Source organism: Dendrobates tinctorius, unplaced genomic scaffold, assembly GCF_039654945.1.
Source record: "Dendrobates tinctorius isolate UK_male_01 unplaced genomic scaffold, ASM3965494v1 ptg000124l, whole genome shotgun sequence".
NCBI classification, from domain to species: domain Eukaryota; kingdom Metazoa; phylum Chordata; class Amphibia; order Anura; family Dendrobatidae; genus Dendrobates; species Dendrobates tinctorius.
In genome coordinates this window covers 3,357,245-3,377,825 of record NW_027361792.1, presented here as the reverse complement: position 1 = coordinate 3,377,825, position 20,581 = coordinate 3,357,245, and the positions used below count along the sequence as shown (strand labels likewise).

The following is a 20,581-nucleotide window of genomic DNA, read 5'->3' as shown; positions in this document are numbered from 1 at the left end:
ACCCAATCCCACATCCTCTCTTACATGGCCTCGGTCGACGATCGGTTGCTGTCCCTGCAGTCGGCTGCCGCGCGCGATCCGTCTCGCGGTTCCGATTCCGTACCTGCCTCGTCACCCAGGCTGGGTAAACCGCCTCGGTATGGCGGCGACCCAAAGTTGTGCAGGGGCTTCCTAAATCAGTGCAGGTTGCATTTCGAACTATTGCCCCAACAGTATCCCACTGATCGGGCCAAGGTGGCCTTTATTGTGTCCCATTTGGAGGGAGAGGCCCTCTCCTGGGTGAATCCTCTGTGGGAGTGGGACGATCCCGTAGTCTCTAGTGTCCAGAACTTCATGGACACTTTCCGTAGAGTCTTTAACGAGCCCGGTCGGGTAGCTTCCGCCACGGAGTCCCTTTTCTGCCTCACTCAGGGTACCCTTACGGTCGGACAATATGCCATCCGGTTCCGTACCTTGGCCTCTGAGTTGGGGTGGAATAACGAGGCTTTGGTCGGGGCCTTCTGGCATGGTCTCTCCGGCAAAATCAAAGACGAACTGGCAGGGCGTGATACCCCGACCACCTTGGAGGATCTTATTTCTCTGGCCACACGAATTGACCTCCGGTTCCAGGAACGCGCTAGAGAGGCTGCGAGAGAGAGGCGTCCGCTCAGACCATCTGCTTCTTTTCACAGGCCGTCCAGTCCTCGTCCTCCTGGTCCGTCCTCCAGTCTGGCACCGGAGCCGATGCAGGTGGATCGAGTCAAGTTGGCTGAACAGCGCCGTAAGGAGAGACTGATGCAGGGTTTATGCCTGTATTGTGGCAGCGCATCCCACTTCCTGCGTTCTTGTCCTGAGAAGCCGGGAAACTCCTCCACCTAGGGCAGGTAAGAGAGGCCGACCTAGGTGTATCTCACTCCTCTCATCCCCTTACCCTTTCGGTTCAGCTGGTTTTTGGTCAGAGACGTGGCTCGGAGGTGGCCTATGTGGACTCGGGCGCGGCGGGGAACTTCATGAGATTGAAGGAGGTGAGGAAGTACCGGATTCCCGTTATTACCCTGAAAACTCCGCGTGTTATCGCCTCCGTAGATGGAAGACCCCTACAGGAGTCCGTGTCCCTGGTTACGGAGGAGGTGTGTCTGCAAATCGGGGCCTTGCACCGGGAGCGGATCGCATTCTACGTTCTTCCCGACCTAGGCCATGCCTTGCTACTTGGCCTACCCTGGCTTCGAACACACGAACCCGTCCTGAATTGGCGTTCCGGGGAGGTCCTCCGCTGGGGACATCCCTGCCAGGAGAGATGCCTGAGGTCTGTGCGTCCAGTCAGTCCTCCTCCAGTCTCCTCGGGTCCTGGGGGCTTACCAGCCGCATACTGGTCGTTCTCAGACGAGTTCGATAAGAAGGAGGCGGAGATCCTTCCTCCGCATCGCCCGTATGACTGCCCTATCGAGCTACGACCCGGGACCATTCCGCCCCGTGGGCGAATTTATCCCTTGTCCCCAGCTGAGACTGCGGCCATGTCTGAGTACATTCGTGAGAATTTAGCCAGAGGTTTCATACGGAAGTCTTCTTCGCCTGCCGGAGCCGGGTTTTTCTTTGTGAAGAAAGACGGTTCTCTCCGTCCTTGCATCGATTTCCGGGGTTTGAACGACATTACTGTAAAAAACAAGTATCCCTTGCCTCTCATCCCAGAACTCTTTGATCGGCTGCGTGGGGCCCGCATCTTCTCGAAGTTGGATTTACGCGGAGCCTACAACCTCGTCCGCATCCGTCCGTGTGACGAATGGAAGACCGCCTTCAACACCCGGGACGGGCATTACGAATATCTGGTCATGCCCTTCGGTCTCTGCAACGCTCCCGCGGTGTTCCAGGAATTCGTCAACGATATCTTCCGAGATCTATTATACTCCTGCGTGGTGGTGTATCTGGACGACATCCTTATTTTTTCCTCGGATCTGGCTTCTCACAGGAGGAGCGTTCGACTGGTTCTACAACGCCTACGGGAGAATCACCTCTACGTGAAGCTGGAGAAGTGTCTCTTTGAGCAGTCTTCCTTACCATTTTTGGGGTACATTGTTTCTGATTCTGGTCTGGAGATGGATCCTGGAAAGTTGTCGGCAATTCTTCAGTGGCCCCGGCCGGTGGGAGTCAAGGCGATTCAAAGGTTCCTCGGCTTCGCCAATTATTATCGCCAATTTGTGCCGCATTTTTCATCCGTCATCAGACCTATCTCCAGTCTCACTCGCAAAGACGTCAGCCCCTCGTCCTGGTCTACGGAGGCTGAAGAGGCCTGTCTGAAACAAGCCTTTGCAACGGCACCTGTTTTACACCGACCCGAGGCTACCAAGCCATTCATTCTGGAGGTGGATGCCTCTTCCATCGGAGCAGGTGCAGTGCTTTCTCAGAGATCCCCATCCGGCCGACTGGTTACCTGCGGGTTCTTTTCGAAAGCCATCTCTCCAGCAGAGTGTAACTACTCCATCGGGGATCGTGAACTGCTGGCCATAAAATTGGCGTTGGAGGAGTGGCGCTACCTCCTTGAGGGGTCGGTCCACCCGTTTACCATCTTTACCGATCACAAGAACCTGGCATATCTCCAGTCGGCCCAGAGACTTAATCCTCGACAAGCCAGATGGTCTCTATTCTTCGCTCGGTTCGATTTCAAGCTGCATTTCCGCCCCGGGCCAAAGAACTTCAAGGCGGATGCATTGTCCCGGTCTCTGCAGTCTCCTGATTTGGTGGAGGAACCGACTCACATCATCGATCCAGCCAAGATCATCACGGTGGCCCCGGTGAGACTGATTACTCCTCCCCCAGGCAAGACCTACGTGCCCGAGGCAGACAGGAAAAAGGTACTGCATTGGGGACATTCCTCTAAAGTTTCTGGACATGTCGGAGTCAAAAAGACGATGGAGCTCATTGCTCGTTTTTACTGGTGGCCCTCTCTCCACCAGGATGTGTCTGACTTCACGGCATCCTGTTCCTCTTGTGCCAAGGTCAAGGTTCCTAGGCGATCACCCTCCGGTCTTCTGCTTCCCCTGCCGATTCCCTCAGTCCCTTGGCAACATATCGCTTCGGATTTCATTACGGATCTGCCTGACTCTTCCGGATATACAACTATCCTGGTAACTGTCGACCGCTTCTCCAAGATGGCCCATTTCACGCCTCTTCCAGCCTTGCCCTCTGCCCCAGAGTTGGCGAAGATTTTTATCCAGCACATCTTTCGCCTCCACGGCTTTCCGAAGCATATTGTGTCTGATCGAGGCGTACAATTCACCTCGCGATTCTGGAGAGCCTTATGTAAGCTTCTGGAGGTAAGGTTGGACTTTTCCTCCGCGTACCATCCTCAGTCCAATGGCCAAGTGGAACGCATTAATCAGGTACTAGCGACATATTTACGGCAGTTCACCAACGCTCATCAGGATAACTGGGTCCATCTCCTCCCCTGGGCAGAGTTCTCCTACAATAATCACCCCAGCGAGTCTTCAGCCAAGTCTCCATTCTTCGTGGTGTTTGGGATGCATCCTGGTATCCCGCTACCTATTTCCACTACCTCTGGTGTGCCTGCAGCAGATTCTCTGACCCTGGAGTTCTCTAAGATCTGGTCTGAGACTAAGGAGGCTCTCAAAAAGTCTGGGGAGCGCATGAAAAGACACGCTGACAAAAGACGCTTGGACTCTCCGATCTACCTCCCGGGTCAACAAGTTTGGCTTTCGGCCAAGTACATTAGGCTAAAGTTCCCTTCTTACAAACTGGGACCTCGCTACATTGGACCTTTCAAGATTCTCAAACGCATTAACAACGTATCTTACAAACTGGAGGTCTCGCTTCGGATCCCCAACTCCTTCCACGTCTCTCTCCTTAAGCCAGTTGTCTTGAATCGGTTCCACCCGGCTCCCAACCCTTCTCCTCTACCTGTCTGTTCTGATGATATCTTTGAGGTAAGAGACATTTTGGCCTCGAAAAAAGTCAGGGGTAAAACTTTTTTCCTAATTGATTGGAAGGGTTTCGGTCCCGAGGAGAGATCTTGGGAGCCACAGGAAAACATCAATGCTCCACGCATTCTTAAGAGGTTTTTAGCCAGACGCAGTGGAGGGGACGGTAAGAGAGGGGGTACTGTTAGAACCGCTCCCACCGCTCCCCGCCTGTACTCACCGCTCCCGCTCCTGGTCCGGCTTCCTCCTCAGTCTCTGCCTTGACGCGCGCCCCCGCTCTGCGCGCTTTTCGGCAGCTGGTCTCCCGACGTCCTCCTCCACTTCCCTCGGCCGCGCGCATGGTATCTCTGCGCACGCGCCGGAGGGTTAGATCGTGCGCCTATGGCAGTCTGTCGGCGTGACCTGCTCGGACCTCCGCCCGACCTATCAGCTCCCTCCACTAGGTATTTCAGGCCGCCCTCCCCTAGGGGAGGCGCCTGACTATTGAGTTATTGTCTCTTGTGTCGAGGCTGTGCTCGCTGCTGTAGCAGCTGCTATCCTGTTAACCCTCTGTGCTGCCTGCCTTTGTGCTCCCTGTCCCTGTGCTCCCAGTCTCTGTGCTTCCTGCTGTGCCATCGTGTTATCGCTGTGTCTCCTGCTCCTGCCCGCTGTTTAACCCTCTGTGTCCTCTCTCCTTTTAGTGTTGCTCCCTTTCCTGCCTCCTGCTGGTCCCGCCGTCCCACCTTCCACTCCTTCCGCCTACGGATCCCGGTGTACCCGTCTCCTCCTCGGATCTCCCACTACTCCTCTTCATCGCTCACCCTCTTGAGCCGATCCCTGGTCCTGGCTGCCGTGGCGCTTGAACTCCCCGAGTCTGTTCCCTAACGATCCCTGTATAGGGGTCGGTCCACTTGGTGCGCTCGCTCGGGGAGGGTTCGGTGTCACGGCCCAGTGGGTCCACTCTCGCTTCCGGCACCCGAAGTGTAACAAAAACAAAACACAAGCTCAGCCCAGAAAATCAGAGGTTGGAAACTAGCGGATTGCAGACCCCTAATCCTATCACACAACTAGCAGTAGCCGTGGAGTGTTCCTACGGTGATCCTAGACACCTTGTCACAGCTGGAGATCTAAATAAGCCTACAGAGAGAAAAGGGAAAAACTGACTGCCCCAGAGCAGACCCCAAAGCAATAGGCAGCCCCCAACATATAATGACGGGGAAGCAAGATGAAAACACTAACACAGATAGAAAGATAGGATGAGCAAACGATGGGGCCCAAGCTAACTAAAAAGGACAGGATAGGAAAGCTGCTGTCTGCAATCCGAGAAAACCCTGCTAAAAATATTACCAACACAACTGATAAGCAAAAAGGACCCTGAAGTCACTAGACTTCAAACCCTATATCAGCACTCAGAATATTCTGAAAGCAGAGCAAAAGAGAACACTGATCAAGGAATAAGAATCCAGCACACCCCCGGCCGGGGATGGCTGAACTCCAAAAAACAAGGTAAACAAAACCAAAACTAATAAGTTCAATAGCAGAGCAAAAACTAATCTTTGGGAAGCAGGAATCAGACTGGTCTCCAAGAATCCAGCAGAGAAATCACCAGCAACTCAGAAGGGCGTCGGCTGCCTTATATCCAGTCTGAAGTTCCCGTTACCCAGTCACAATCCACCTGATCAGGTGTTTGGTTTCTTTCATCCAAATCAGCCTCACTACCTTCCTTCACCAGAAGAGGGAGATCCTCGGACACAAAAGGTGAATGAACAGATGAGCTCACAACACACACCCCTAGGACTCATTCAAGGATACTCACAACCGTAGGACTCAGAGATAGACATACTCCTAGGACTCATCAGAGATAGACACACCACTAGGACTCAGAGGTAGAAACACCCCTAGAAATCATACAGGCATAGACGCACCCCTAGAACTGAGATAGACACATCCCTAGGACTCATCAGAGACAGTCACACCCCTAGGACTCATTAGAGCTAGACACACCCCTAGGACTCATCAGAGACAGTCACACCCCTAGGACTCATCAGAGCTACACACACCCCTAGGACTCAGTGATACACCAGCATTACTGGTGAAGGTCCAGTGATTTCTTTTCTTACTCTTACAAATTTGGTCTGACATTTGATTTAGAGGCCAGCATGTTAGCAGCAGTATATATGTATACAGTGTATATAAATGTACATATATATATATATATATATATATATATATATACACAGAGATCTGTTTTCTGCAGTCACACCACGGACGGCCGTCGGGCCTCATGGGGCAGAGTGACCCCACTTGCTCGTCTGGGAGCTATAACTATAGACACATACGTTGCTGTGAGCACTGAGAGGAGCCGGATATTGGTGTTTTCACCTTCGGTTGCGTTGGACAAATATCAAACATCTTTGGTTGTTTTTAGCATCAAAGTGACTGTAATCCATTGTTAGGGGGAGCGCGCGGCTTCTTCTTGGCAGGAGAGTGACGGAGAAGAGTGGAAATTGCTATCTGACTCCGTACAAGTCTGATCCATGGCGGAGATTCCAAAGATGGTCTGTATTAAGGGGGGACGCGAGGAGGAATCCGGGGGCTGCAGCACAGGCGGTTACAAATCCGGTACGGTTTTATGGATAATTCAGCACATCGCTGCTCGCTCGGAATATATTGAGGGCGCACACATTAAAAAAGATCGTTTTGGCAGCGCACCGAGGCTGGAAACTGTAAGCGTGACACTTTATAGACCATGTTTTATTAATACTTTCTTCCCTTTCACATCATTCGTTGCTGCGGTTCCTCTTGGGATTTGTAGCTGTTCCTCAAATTTTCCCAAAGAGTCAAACACTGATTAAAGGGGTGGTCCAAGACTAAGACTTATTCCTAGAATAGGTCCTCGATATCAATTCAGTGGGGGTCCGACACCCCGCCAATCAGCTGATATTGGGTGCCTTGGTGGTCAGGAGTTCACAGGGACAAAGAAACAACACCCCACATTGGCCGTTCTCGGTATTGCAGCTCAGATCCTATTGAAGTTAATGTGATCAGAGCTGCAGTACCGAGAACGGCCACTATGTGTTGTAAGGAGCTGTGCATTTCTAGCCAATGAGAGACCAGGCAACAGCTGATTATTGGGAGTGCCAGGAGTCGGATCCCATCTATCCAATATTGATTTTAGGCATTGAAATGGTGACTCTTAAAACCAGGGAAAATGTCACAAATAGTGGTTGCCCCATCGTAGAGAAGCATTTTGGGAGCACTCACAGCTATCTGTCTGACCTCCCCAATACATCTATGTTCCCAATTGGGAGAGGGGAAAAAGTCAGTGCAAACACGTCTTATCGGAGGATTGGGCACGATGAAATTCAGGATGCCCAATCCTTCATTTCCCCAAAACTTCTAACAGGGAGAAAAAAACAAAAACTAAGCAGAACCAGCAAGTTTCTTACTGCCAAGAGAGAGGAAAAAAAACCGCAGCGTGTGAATACAGTCGACCAGGAGAGGAAGACGAGGGCGTATAATGGCTGCAGGCCGCCCCGGACACTGGTGACAGAGATGTCCATAGCGCAGATGTCAGAGAAGAGCAGGATCGGGCTGATGGATCTCAATATGCCCCATCCTTTTGGGTCTTTTATTGCAGCTTCTTTCCCTGCACCAGGCAGGACACATGGACACTCAGCCTGACTGAGCGTGCCTGTATATGGGGCAGTAACATAGCCGGGGCTCCTCACATGAAGGGGCCCCCCGAGAGGCAGAACACAGCACAGGACGGGAGCAGGGAGATCCTGCAGCTGCTAACAGTGGAGGCTCCCCTGACTGGCGGCCATCCTGCACACTGCCGGCACAGCCGCCCTCCTGCAGTGTACGGTGCCGCCATTACTGACCTGAGGAGCTTCTTCTTCCTGGTTGCAGTGTGGCGCACGCTCGGATTTCCTCAGGCACACTGGGTCCTAGTGCCCACCCGGCATCTCTCTCCGACACTTCCTGGTCCTATCTCGCTCTCTGCAAGCTCGGTAAGTGGCGGGTAATGGTGACTGGAGGGTGAATGTGATGGAATCGGGCATTGTGAGGGCTGAGGTGGGTGAGGGGTGACAGGGCATCGGGGGCTGAATGTGAGGGCTGAGGTGGGTGAGGGGTGACGGGGCATCGGGGGGCTGAATGTGAGGGCTGAGGTGAGTGAGGGGTGACAGGGCATCGGGGGGCTGAATGTGGGGGCTGAGGTGGGTGAGGGGTGACGGGGCATCGGGGGGCTGAATGTGGGGGCTGAGGTGAGTGAGGGGCGACAGGGCATCGGGGGGCTGAATGTGAGGGCTGAGGTGAGTGAGGGGCGACAGGGCATCGGGGGGCTGAATGTGAGGGCTGAGGTGAGTGAGGGGCGACAGGGCATCGGGGGCTGAATGTGAGGGCTGAGGTGGGTGAGGGGTGACAGGGCATCGGGGGGCTGAATGTGAGGGCTGAGGTGAGTGAGGGGCGACAGGGCATCAGGGGCTGAATGTGAGGGCTGAGGTGGGTGAGGGGTGACAGGGCATCGGGGGCTGAATGTGAGGGCTGAGGTGGGTGAGGGGTGACAGGGCATCAGGGGCTGAATGTGAGGGCTGAGGTGGGTGAGGGGTGACAGGGCATCGGGGGCTGAATGTGAGGGCTGAGGTGGGTGAGGGGTGACAGGGCATCAGGGGCTGAATGTGAGGGCTGAGGTGGGTGAGGGGTGACAGGGCATCGGGGGCTGAATGTGAGGGCTGAGGTGAGTGAGGGGCGACAGGGCATCGGGGGCTGAATGTGAGGGCTGAGGTGAGTGAGGGGCGACAGGGCATCGGGGGCTGAATGTGAGGGCTGAGGTGGGTGAGGGGTGACAGGGCATCGGGGGCTGAATGTGAGGGCTGAGGTGGGTGAGGGGTGACGGGGCATCGGGGGGGCTGAATGTGAGGGCTGAGGTGAGTGAGGGGCGACAGGGCATCGGGGGGCTGAATGTGGGGGCTGAGGTGAGTGAGGGGCGACAGGGCATCGGGGGGCTGAATGTGAGGGCTGAGGTGAGTGAGGGGCGACAGGGCATCGGGGGCTGAATGTGAGGGCTGAGGTGAGTGAGAGGCGACAGGGCATCGGGGAGCTGAATGTGAGGGCTGAGGTGAGTGAGGGGCGACAGGGCATCGGGGGGCTGAATGTGAGGGCTGAGGTGAGTGAGGGGCGACAGGGCATCGGGGGCTGAATGTGAGGGCTGAGGTGAGTGAGGGGCGACAGGGCATCGGGGGGCTGAATGTGAGGGCTGAGGTGGGTGAGGGGTGACGGGGCATCGGGGGGCTGAGGTGGGTGAGGGGTGACGGGGCATCGGGGGGCTGAATGTGGGGGCTGAGGTGAGTGAGGGGCGACAGGGCATCGGGGGGCTGAATGTGAGGGCTGAGGTGAGTGAGGGGCGACAGGGCATCGGGGGGCTGAATGTGAGGGCTGAGGTGAGTGAGGGGCGACAGGGCATCGGGGGCTGAATGTGAGGGCTGAGGTGAGTGAGGGGCGACAGGGCATCAGGGGCTGAATGTGAGGGCTGAGGTGGGTGAGGGGTGACAGGGCATCGGGGGCTGAATGTGAGGGCTGAGGTGAGTGAGGGGCGACAGGGCATCGGGGGCTGAATGTGAGGGCTGAGGTGAGTGAGGGGCGACAGGGCATCGGGGGCTGAATGTGAGGGCTGAGGTGGGTGAGGGGTGACAGGGCATCGGGGGCTGAATGTGAGGGCTGAGGTGGGTGAGGGGTGACGGGGCATCGGGGGGGCTGAATGTGAGGGCTGAGGTGAGTGAGGGGCGACAGGGCATCGGGGGGCTGAATGTGGGGGCTGAGGTGAGTGAGGGGCGACAGGGCATCGGGGGGCTGAATGTGAGGGCTGAGGTGAGTGAGGGGCGACAGGGCATCGGGGGCTGAATGTGAGGGCTGAGGTGAGTGGGGGGCTGAATGTGAGGGCTGAGGTGAGTGAGGGGCGACAGGGCATCGGGGGGCTGAATGTGAGGGCTGAGGTGAGTGAGGGGCGACAGGGCATCGGGGGCTGAATGTGAGGGCTGAGGTGAGTGAGGGGCGACAGGGCATCGGGGGGCTGAATGTGAGGGCTGAGGTGGGTGAGGGGCGACAGGGCATCGGGGGGCTGAATGTGAGGGCTGAGGTGAGTGAGGGGCGACAGGGCATCGGGGGCTGAATGTGAGGGCTGAGGTGAGTGAGGGGCGACAGGGCATCGGGGGGCTGAATGTGAGGGCTGAGGTGGGTGAGGGGCGACAGGGCATCGGGGGGCTGAATGTGAGGGCTGAGGTGAGTGAGGGGCGACAGGGCATCGGGGGGCTGAATGTGGGGGCTGAGGTGAGTGAGGGGCGACAGGGCATCGGGGGGCTGAATGTGAGGGCTGAGGTGGGTGAGGGGGCGACAGGGCATCGGGGGGCTGAATGTGAGGGCTGAGGTGAGTGAGGGGGCGACAGGGCATCGGGGGGCTGAATGTGAGGGCTGAGGTGGGTGAGGGGGCGACAGGGCATCGGGGGGCTGAATGTGAGGGCTAAGGTGAGTGAGGGGGTGACAGGGCATCGGGGGGCTGAATGTGGGGGCTGAGGTGAGTGAGGGGTGACAGGGCATCGGGGGGCTGAATGTGAGGGCTGAGGTGGGTGAGGGGTGACAGGGCATCGGGGGGCTGAATGTGAGGGCTGAGGTGAGTGAGGGGGCGACAGGGCATCGGGGGGCTGAATGTGAGGGCTGAGGAGGGTGAGGGGGCGACAGGGCATCGGGGGGCTGATTATTATACTGTTTTGTTAGGAGATTATGTTCTCTATTACATGTAATAGTTGATGTCTGGGGGGCTGGAGAAGGGGAGGTCGGGGGCTTTTGATACTTTACTGTGGGCGTACAGGTGATAGAGGGACGTGTATGACCTATTACTGTGGGTGTACAGGTGATAGAGGGACGTGTATGACCTATTACTGTGGGTGTACAGGTGATAGAGGGACGTGTATGACCTATTACTGTGGGCGTACAGGTGATAGAGGAACGTGTATGACCTATTACTGTGGGGGTACAGGTGATAGAGGGACGTGTATGACCTATTACTGTGGACGTACAGGTGCTAGAGGGACGTGTATGACCTATTACTGTGGACGTACAGGTGCTAGAGGGACGTGTATGACCTATTACTGTGGGCGTACAGGTGCTAGAGGGACGTGTATGACCTATTACTGTGGGCGTACAGGTGATAGAGGGACGTGTATGGCCTATTACTGTGGGTGTACAGGTGATAGAGGGACGTGTATGACCTATTACTGTGGGCGTACAGGTGATAGAGGGACGTGTATGGCCTATTACTGTGGGCGTACAGGTGATAGAGGGACGTGTATGGCCTATTACTGTGGGCGTACAGGTGATAGAGGGACGTGTATGGCCTATTACTGTGGGCGTACAGGTGATAGAGGGACGTGTATGACCTATTACTGTGGGCGTACAGGTGATAGAGGGACGTGTATGGCCTATTACTGTGGGCGTACAGGTGATAGAGGGACGTGTATGGCCTATTACTGTGGGCGTACAGGTGATAGAGGGACGTGTATGGCCTATTACTGTGGGCGTACAGGTGATAGAGGGACGTGTATGGCCTATTACTGTGGGCGTACAGGTGATAGAGGGACGTGTATGGCCTATTACTGCGGGTGTACAGGTGATAGAGGGACGTGTATGACCTATTACTGTGGGTGTACAGGTGATAGAGGGACGTGTATGGCCTATTACTGTGGGCGTACAGGTGATAGAGGGACGTGTATGGCCTATTACTGTGGGTGTACAGGTGATAGAGGGACGTGTATGGCCTATTACTGTGGGCGTACAGGTGATAGAGGGACGTGTATGGCCTATTTCTGGCCTCGCTCTCGCCTCGTTCTGGCCTCACTCTCGCCTCGTTCTGGCCTCGCTCTCGCCTCGTTCCCGCCTCGTTCCCGCCTCGTTCCCGCCTCGTTCCCGCCTCGTTCCCGCCTCTTTCTGGCCTCGTTCCCGCCTCTTTCTGGCCTCGTTCCCGCCTCTTTCTGGCCTCGTTCCCGCCTCTTTCTGGCCTCGTTCCCGCCTCTTTCCGGCCTCGTTCCCGCCTCTTTCCGGCCTCGTTCCCGCCTCTTTCCGGCCTCGTTCCCGCCTCGTTCCGGCCTCGTTCCGGCCTCGTTCCGGCCTCGTTCTGGCCTCGTTCTGGCCTCGTTCCCGCCTCTCATAGACTTACATTGAGCGCTTGTGATGTAGCTTCTACCTTCTGGTCAGTCAGAAGCTGCGCTCACAAGTTTGAGCCGTGGGACTGGAGCGGTGCCAAAAACAGTGAATACGCCGGAGGATGAGTAAATGACCGGGGAAGGGGACTTGCGCTTAGAGCACCACTCCAGCGGTGATAAAGAACCACCCCCCCGCTGGAATGGTGCGTTAATAATAGGCAATTTATTATTATAAAGGTAATTACGGCTGGTAATACATGTCTGCAGTCACTTTATCACACTTCATCTATCTATCTTGCTGATGTTCCACTATACTCACAATTATGGTGCGCCATGTACCTCTAGTCAGGATTACCTGGTTAGGGGCCCGCTCAGATTTGTCACCCCCCTCTAAGCTGAAACCCTAGCTATGCCTCTAATATGGGGGGCCGAGAGGAATAGCCATGTGCCATCTCATTGCTGTGACAGTAGGTAACGCTCTCTTAAAGGGATCTGTCTCGGGTGACGGCGCGGGGTGTGACTCCCGGTCTGGCTCGGAGACGTCCGTAGCCATCGTTACAGTCTGTATCTATCGTCACTTCGTGTTTATTGGGTGGGATGTTCTCGTTCGCCCATCATTAGCCGTGTAGGATCATACAGCGGTAATCCCCACAAAGGCGAGCGGCGTGGCGTTATTGGGGCACCTCGCATAGCAGCGGGATGAAGCCATTGGCTCCGACGACGGGAGGACAAGCATGCTCAAGCCTCCGGTATGTGTCTGGGATTAGAAGCCTTTTAAGAATTTGTGAGTTAAAAAGTGAATATTTTCAGTGGTGATCCCGCAGATCCCGACAAGTGTTGACTGGCCGCTGCGGAGCTGCACATGGATGTGGCACCCGGATCGGGGCCGCGCTTCTGCGTTATTGGCTCGGTGCACATCTATCCATGTGCAATAACAATGACACGTAATTCTGTGCACCCCGGGGAGCATTTATCCTGTTCAGTGATGTCACCAAAACAGCTTAATCCCCAACCTACATGTTGGTGTAGAGACAAAACACCGGAGCTTAAAGCAGAAAACGTTCAGTGTTTCCGCATTATCAATGGGGAATATTGGACTTTATTCCAGCTTTATGGGTTTGGTAATAGGAGAGCAGAGGAGACAGCGTCACCCGGCACTGGGATCATAGACGTCACATTACAGCTCAGAATTGCAAGAATTCCTTGTTATCCTGTGAATTCAGCGGCTCTACTGTTCTATATTATCCCTGGTGGTCTAGAGGTTCACATTTACTATCTATAATGGTTTAGAGGCTTGAAAATAATATGGTGATTGACTCGGAGGTTAATATACAGTAATATCATTGTTGGTCTAGGGAATAGTCTCCAACATGAGGCTTAACATCTATGAGGTGTTCCCGAATCCCGATATACGGCAGGTCTTGTGGGGTGTTCCCAGTATACAGCAGGACTTGTGGGGTGTTCCTGGTATACAGAAGGTCTTGTGGGGTGTTCCCAGTACACAGCAGGACTTGTGGGGTGTTCCCAGTATATAGCAGGTCTTGTGGGGTGTTCCCAGTACACAGCAGGACTTGTGGGGTGTTCCCAGTATATAGCAGGTCTTGTGGGGTGCTCCCAGTATACAGCAGGTCTTGTGGGGTGTTCCCAGTATACAGCAGGACTTGTGGGGTGTTCCCAGTATACAGCAGGTCTTGTGGGGTGTTCCCAGTATACAGCAGGTCTTGTGGGGTGTTCCCAGTATACAGCAGGTCTTGTGGGGTGTTCCCAGTATACAGCAGGTCTTGTGGGGTGTTCCCAGTATACAGCAGGTCTTGTGGGGTGTTCCCAGTATACAGCAGGTCTTGTGGGGTTTTCCCAGTATACGGCGGGGTTCATAGTATCATCCCTGGTGGTGTAGGGGCTAATAAATCATCTTTGGTGATTTATGGGTTAATAATAGCCCTGGTGGTCTAGAAGAAAGATGGAGAATGTGAGAATGTATTTGCCAGGCTATAATTGACGTTTCTCAATGTTTTATGACCATATTTTACGTTCTTATAATTAAGTACATTATATGTTGTGTTATTTGTTAGTTTTCTGCGGCTGGAGGAGAAACGTGTGCCGTAATCCAGAGTGGTTCCTTTACCTCCTGTGCACAATCTAAGCAACAGGAAAGATGAGGCCTCGCGTTCTTGGCGTGTATGAGCTGGAAGCTGCACATTATCCCTGGTGCTCGGGGCTTTACGCCATTATGTACAGTAAACGCACCAATAAGATATAAGCCGACACCAAATATTATAACCGCGTGACCTTGTGTTTGCTACAAAGCTGCTACAATTTTGTAGCCCTGGAAGGTGCAGAGATAACAGTCACACACGAGTCCTGGTGCCCTAGGGGGCTAATAAAGATATCCAAGGACTCCAATATTGTAAATGACACCTGATAGGTGGGGGCCCTGTTACAAGCCATGCTTTGGGGCCCACATTACACCTCTGGCTGGGATTTAGCATGGTCGGGAATTTTTGAATTAGCCCCTTGTGATTTTTTTACATATTGATTTGTACGACATCACTGCATTATTTTCTAACCTGAACTCATTATGTGTTTGCTGGTGACCTTGCCCATGCCCCCTAGAGCACCAGGACATTCACATCTGCAGCCTTAAAGAACAATTCCCTACTTGGCAAGTTATCACCTATCCAGGGATAGATGGTAACATACTGATTCTGAGGGGGTATGACTGCTGGGACGCCACTGCTCTTGATAACGGGGGCCTGACTGCTGGGACGTCACTGTTCCCGATAACGGGGGGCCTGACTGCTGGGAAGCCACTGCTCCCGATAACGGGGGCCTGACTGCTGGGACGTCACTGTTCCCGATAACGGGGGGCCTGACTGCTGGGACGTCACTGTTCCCGATAACTGGGGGCCTGACTGCTGGGACGTCACTGTTCCCGATAACGGGGGGCCTCACTGCTGGGACATCTCTGTTCCCGATAACTGGGGGCCTGACTGCTGGGACGTCACTGTTCCCGATAACGGGGGGCCTGACTGCTGAGAAGTCACTGCTCCCGTTAACGGGGGGCCTGACTGCTGGGACGTCACTGTTCCCGATAACGGGGGGCCTGACTGCTGGGACGTCTCTGTTCCAGATAACGGGGGGCCTGACTGCTGGGACGTCACTGTTCCCGATAACGGGGGGCCTGACTGCTGGGACGTCACTGCTCCCGATAACGGGGGGGGCCTGACTGCTGGGACGTCACTGTTCCCGATAACTGGGGGCCTGACTGCTGGGAAGCCACTGCTCCCGATAATGGGGGGCCTGACTGCTGGGACGTCACTGTTCCCGATAACTGGGGGCCTGACTGCTGGGACGTCACTGTTCCCGATAACTGGGGGCCTGACTGCTGGGACGTCACTGTTCCCGATAACTGGGGGCCTGACTGCTGGGACGTCACTGTTCCCGATAACGGGGGGCCTGACTGCTGGGACGTCACTGTTCCCGATAACGGGGATCTGAAATGGAGCAAGGACTGGTAAATGGGCATTTCATAGCATTGTTCTCTGGATCATTGGTGGTCCTGGCAGTCAGATCAGCAAGTTATCATCATTCATGTGGATAGGTGACAACTTGCCAAATTGGGAATAACCCTTTATAGGTGCAGAGGACCCCCACTGACCCCGAGATCTGAGCTCTGAAGTATATAGTTAGACAATGTCTATGGGACTGCCAAAGGTAGCACCGCCATAACTAATGTCCAACGGGGCATTCAGTGCCAGTTCTTGGGAACAGTGGGGTCTCTGACACCATTGGGTGGGGGTAATGCCAATTTTGCGAGTTATTAACAGGAAAGATGATCACCTGGAGATCGGACCACCGGGCCTCAGCTGACCTAGAGGACTGAGTTCTGAAAAGTTTGCTCATTGTTACTCTATTTTAGAGCCCCATTTTCTGGATTTGTGGGGATACAATCAGTCGGTGGAGGTCCTAAGAATCGGTGGAGGTCACAGCAGTCGTGGGGTCCCTGCAGTTGGTAAATGTCCCAGCAGTCCAAGCAGTCGGTGGGGGTTCTAGAAGTCGGTCGGGGTCCCAGCAGGCGATGGCAGTCCTAGCATCTGTGGGGGGTCTTAACAGTCAGTGGAGAGCCCAGCAGGCGGTGGGCTTCCCTACAGTTAGTGGATGTCCCAGCAGTCAATGAGTCTCTCAGCTGTTGGTGGGGGTCCCAGTAATTGGTGAGTTTCCAGCAATCAATGGTAGTCCTAGCAGACAGTGCAGTCCCAGCAGACAGTGCAGTCCCAACAGTCACTGAGGGTCCCAGCAGTCATGGGGTGCCAGTTATGTTTTGGATAGGTCTTCCACCCACTTTGCAGAATCTGGACTTTGCCTCTCGATTTCCCATAACTCGCAGCCGCAGCCCCTGTCGCTCTTGCAGCGTTCTGGGGGGCTCGTACCCTTTAGCGAGATGTTTTCCTTGCACCTTGGAGGCGGCGGAGCAGGTTAATGGGACGGCGGCCATTATACGCCTAATTACTGCGCATTGTCAGGGCTTCCTTTAAGAACGCGCTCTCTGTAGTTATTAGAATCAGGGGCTTTTTGCCCACACACGGCGCTGGTTTATGGCCTCTTCTTGCTGTGATGCAGAATCTATTCTCCACCGCAAGGATGTGTGGAATGTGAACCACAAAGAGCAGCGATGAAACGTCGCAGCGACGTCCTGGGGACATTACTAAAGTCCTAAACCCACAGATCCCACGTGATAACTTATCAAGGAGGCTTGGGATTTGCGGGTGCTTGTAATTTTACAAGTTGTAAACATATACAATTGAGTGCCCTTTTAAAGATTGCCATCTGAGTGTCCCCTATAAACAGTACAGAACATTATCCTTCTAATAACAGCGTCACTGGAGCCCCCCATAAACATATAAACCAGAATGCTCCTATAAAGAATGCCATCAGAGTGCCCCCCCATAAACAGTGTCATTACAATGCCCCCCATAAACAGTGTCATTACAATGCCCCCCATAAAGTGTCCCTCCCTTCCATATTGTCACTATTGTCCTCCCACAGTTAAACCAGAATAGACTGAACCCTATAAACAGTGCCATAAGAGTGCCCCCATCAACAGTGAACTCAGGTGCCCCCCCCTCAAAAGCAGTGTCAATAGAGTGCTCCCATAAACAAGTCAATCAGAATGCCCCATTGAAGGACGCCACCAGTGACCCCCCCATAATCAGTCACTCGAGCCTCTCCATAAACAGTGCCATGAGCGTGCCCCCCATTAATAGTGAACTCAGAGTGCCCCCAATAATGGTGCCATTACAATGCTAGTCATTTGAAGATTGTGAGCCCTCGCGGGCAGGGTCCTCTCTCCTCCTGTACCAGTTATGACTTGTATTGTTTAAGATTATTGTACTTGTTTTTATGTATACCCCTCCTCACATGTAAAGCGCCATGGAATAAATGGCGCTATAACAATAAATAATAATAATAATAAGGTATACCAGCGGAGTGCCCCCCGATGGACAGTAGTGGATGTGCACACTTTTAGTATTTGCAGAAGATTTGGCAGGAAAAACGCTGCATAAAATATTAAATAATTTGCTTTTTTATTTCCCTTTCATTTAGGAAATGCGTCTGAACAAGCCAGCGCCCCTAATAAATGATAATGTCATGGGGGGGGCTGCCTATAAATGGTGCCGCGGTGTCCTGGTCATCAGTAGTGCCAGCGGGATGAAATAGCTGACCATAAAACGCCCCCTAAATGCAGCCGGCATACAGCGCAGACCCCCGTCCCCGTCCGCATTGGTATTACCAGAAGCAGCTGAGTGCTCCCAATATGGCCGCACACAAAAAAGTTTTTAGTTACAAAGTTGACAAAAGTTTCCGGAAATGTGCACAGACAAGTTGGATCCTGCGAGCGCCGTGCGGCCCTCCGCTCTGCGGAGTCTCCGGACTTTTCTATTTTCTTCCTCTTTTTTTTATTACCCTCTCCCATCATTTTATGCCCGAGCATAAAGCGGGATCTGCCGTTCTCTGAACGTCGCGCAACACAATCCAGCTGTTAATTCTTACAGGAAATCTCGTGAGCCGCCTCATGTCCTTCCATTGAGTTCCCAAATCCGAATGATATAGATACCGGCAATTCCTGCCGCTGCAGCTGTCCGCACTCACAAAGCCTCGACTGTTAGATAAGGCGTTGCCAGCTGGAACAAGAAGGTTCCCTTATTATGGGATGCCCTGCACTTGGCCAAGTGGGCAGCTGTCAGCTTGGGTGGCAGTAAAGCAGCATGAACGGAAAACCCCCCTGTCCCCCGCAGTCATCCGAAAGCAATGTTCAGTCTCTGCCAAAGCGGCGGCCCGGCCAAGAGCGCGGCTCAGCTCGCCAAGTGTGAACTCATCAGCTCTACCTGCGATAAATCAGGCACTTATCTGTGCCGGTGCTTGCCAATCCTTACCAACTGCCCCTTAATTAGCTCCCTTTTGGAGAAGTAATAAAGGAACCGCTTAAATAGCAATTACCTAACATAAAGTAAGCGCCTCTGTATCTGGAAGAGCCACCCCATCCATGTATTACATCGATTTCTCATCATATAGTGCAATACTTTTTACCTACCCTACGGTGGCGCTGCAGGGAAATTAAACACTTGCTGTGATCGACTGATTTACAGATCAGCTGTCTAAAAAAAAAAAAATAGGAATAGCAAAAAAATAAGCTAAAGAGAAAAGCAAAAAGGACATTAAACCATCGGCTTATGGTACCTCCTATGTGCCGTGTAGTTGAATTTTAGGTTTATTTCCCATCAGGGTGGGAAGAGGTTAATGGGGGCACCAGAACAATCCTAAAAGCGTCCATGTACAATAGTTATGCATTGGGGAGGGGGAAATAAGTGGCAGAATAAAGGATAAAACATATCGAAAACCAACGCATCCAGCTCAGTCTACCCCCCCCCAACATGTTCTGAGGGTGAAAGAATATCTATCACTTTCCATAAATATGTAATTTTTTTTACCTGGCGTAAACGCCACCGTTCTCCTGAATCCGGCGATGTTTTTCTTTTCTTCCTGCACCTCTCCGTTCCTGAGATATGGCTTTTTTTTCCCCATCTACATAAATTTAGTCTTGATAGCCAAGTAGGCGTGGTCCTGAGTTGAGGACCCCACCCACTTGTTAAAAAAGGACTAGATTTATATAAAGAGAAGAAGAGGCTGTATCTCGGGAACGGAGAGGCGCAGGAACAAAAGAAAAACATCGCCGGATTCAGGAGAAAAGCGGCGTTTACACTAAGTAATGAAAGTTACATATTTATGAAAAGTCACAAATCTCATTTAAACATCTAAGCTTTTGTGTTCTCATTGTTGGTAACTAAGCATTTACATTAGACGGTGTGCTGGAATATTTTATTATTTTATTACATTTTTACCATATTTTGCTAAAATGAAAAAAAAAAAAAAAACCCTATAAGCAAAGGATCAATATTCCGCCCCCTGAGCTCCTCTTCGGTGATGTTCCTGGCTCCTGATTTCCTTTACTGTTTCTTTAAAAAAAGTTTTGAGCAGAAGTTGAACACTGGTTTCCCATGTGTTCTAGTCCTTACGTGTGATGCAGCTCAGGTCGCCGTGCACATTTACATTGACCCTGTCCTGTTTTTTAATACCTGAGTGGGTCCTTTATTGCCTCCGATGGTCCCGAGGTCCCTGGGTCTGATACTTTCTGCAGGATGGAGCCGCTCTGTTTATCAGCCATCGCTTTCATTTCCTACTCGTGACATTTGTACATCCCAGCGTGACTGTGAGCTCATCCCTCTATATTTACTGCCATTCGCATGATTTCTGAGCTGTTCTGTAAAGAGAGATTTCATGGGAGAGAAAGCAGCGATCCGCAGCCCTGTTGTCATCCCGTCCACAAATCTCTTCCCCTGTCCGTTCTGGTCACTGCTGTCTGCACCGCCCCAGATTTGTCTGTGTCATCAGTATATTTCTAATATTTTGTTCTAAGGAACTAATCAAAAAATATAATGAAGTGAAGTCAGAAATCTCTCGTATCGATTCAAGATGAGAAGATCAACGGTCAATGGAAACCAAAATTGTCTTCGGGGAACGAGGGCACGATACCCTCCCAAAATCAAGGCAAAAAAATGAAGTCACGGACAGGTCCAATTTGGAGAATTTCATCACAACAATTATAATGTGACTCATTACTGTGTATGCATCTCTGACAATGTCTGGGCATCCTCCTAAAGAGACCCTGGATGGTGTCCTGGGGGTATCTCATTGAAGAGCTGCAGAAGGACATGGGTGGCTCCTCTTCAGGCTGTGACACGATGTGGCAGCAATAGATGCACTGATGTCACGGGTGTGTCAGAGGCTGCAGACCGTCGCTCAGCATCTGACTGCAGATTGCTTTGCAGACTCCTTCCTGAACCTTCTGACTTAAGGATCCAGTGGCAACCTCCCCTGGCTTTAGTTGACACACCTGGACCGGGGTGTATATAACTCCCAGCTTGCTGCTGGAAT

The 20,581-nt window shown here is 53.0% G+C and overlaps 2 long non-coding RNA genes across 2 annotated transcripts in view; one reads left to right on the top strand and one right to left on the bottom strand.

Moving 5' to 3' along the window:
* The window catches only part of LOC141046924 (uncharacterized), a 112,392-nt gene extending 100,630 nt beyond the window's left edge, over nt 1-11,762 (bottom strand). Inside the window, exons 1-2 of the long non-coding RNA XR_012219698.1 lie at nt 11,723-11,762; nt 7,775-7,924 (exon numbers count right to left, since the gene is read on the bottom strand). This is a non-coding gene — a long non-coding RNA (uncharacterized lncRNA). The remainder of the gene's footprint in view (nt 1-7,774; nt 7,925-11,722) is intronic.
* Nucleotides 7,776-20,581, top strand: part of LOC141046923 (uncharacterized) — a 74,737-nt gene continuing 61,931 nt past the window's right edge. The window contains exon 1 of the long non-coding RNA XR_012219697.1: nt 7,776-7,903. This is a non-coding gene — a long non-coding RNA (uncharacterized lncRNA). The remainder of the gene's footprint in view (nt 7,904-20,581) is intronic.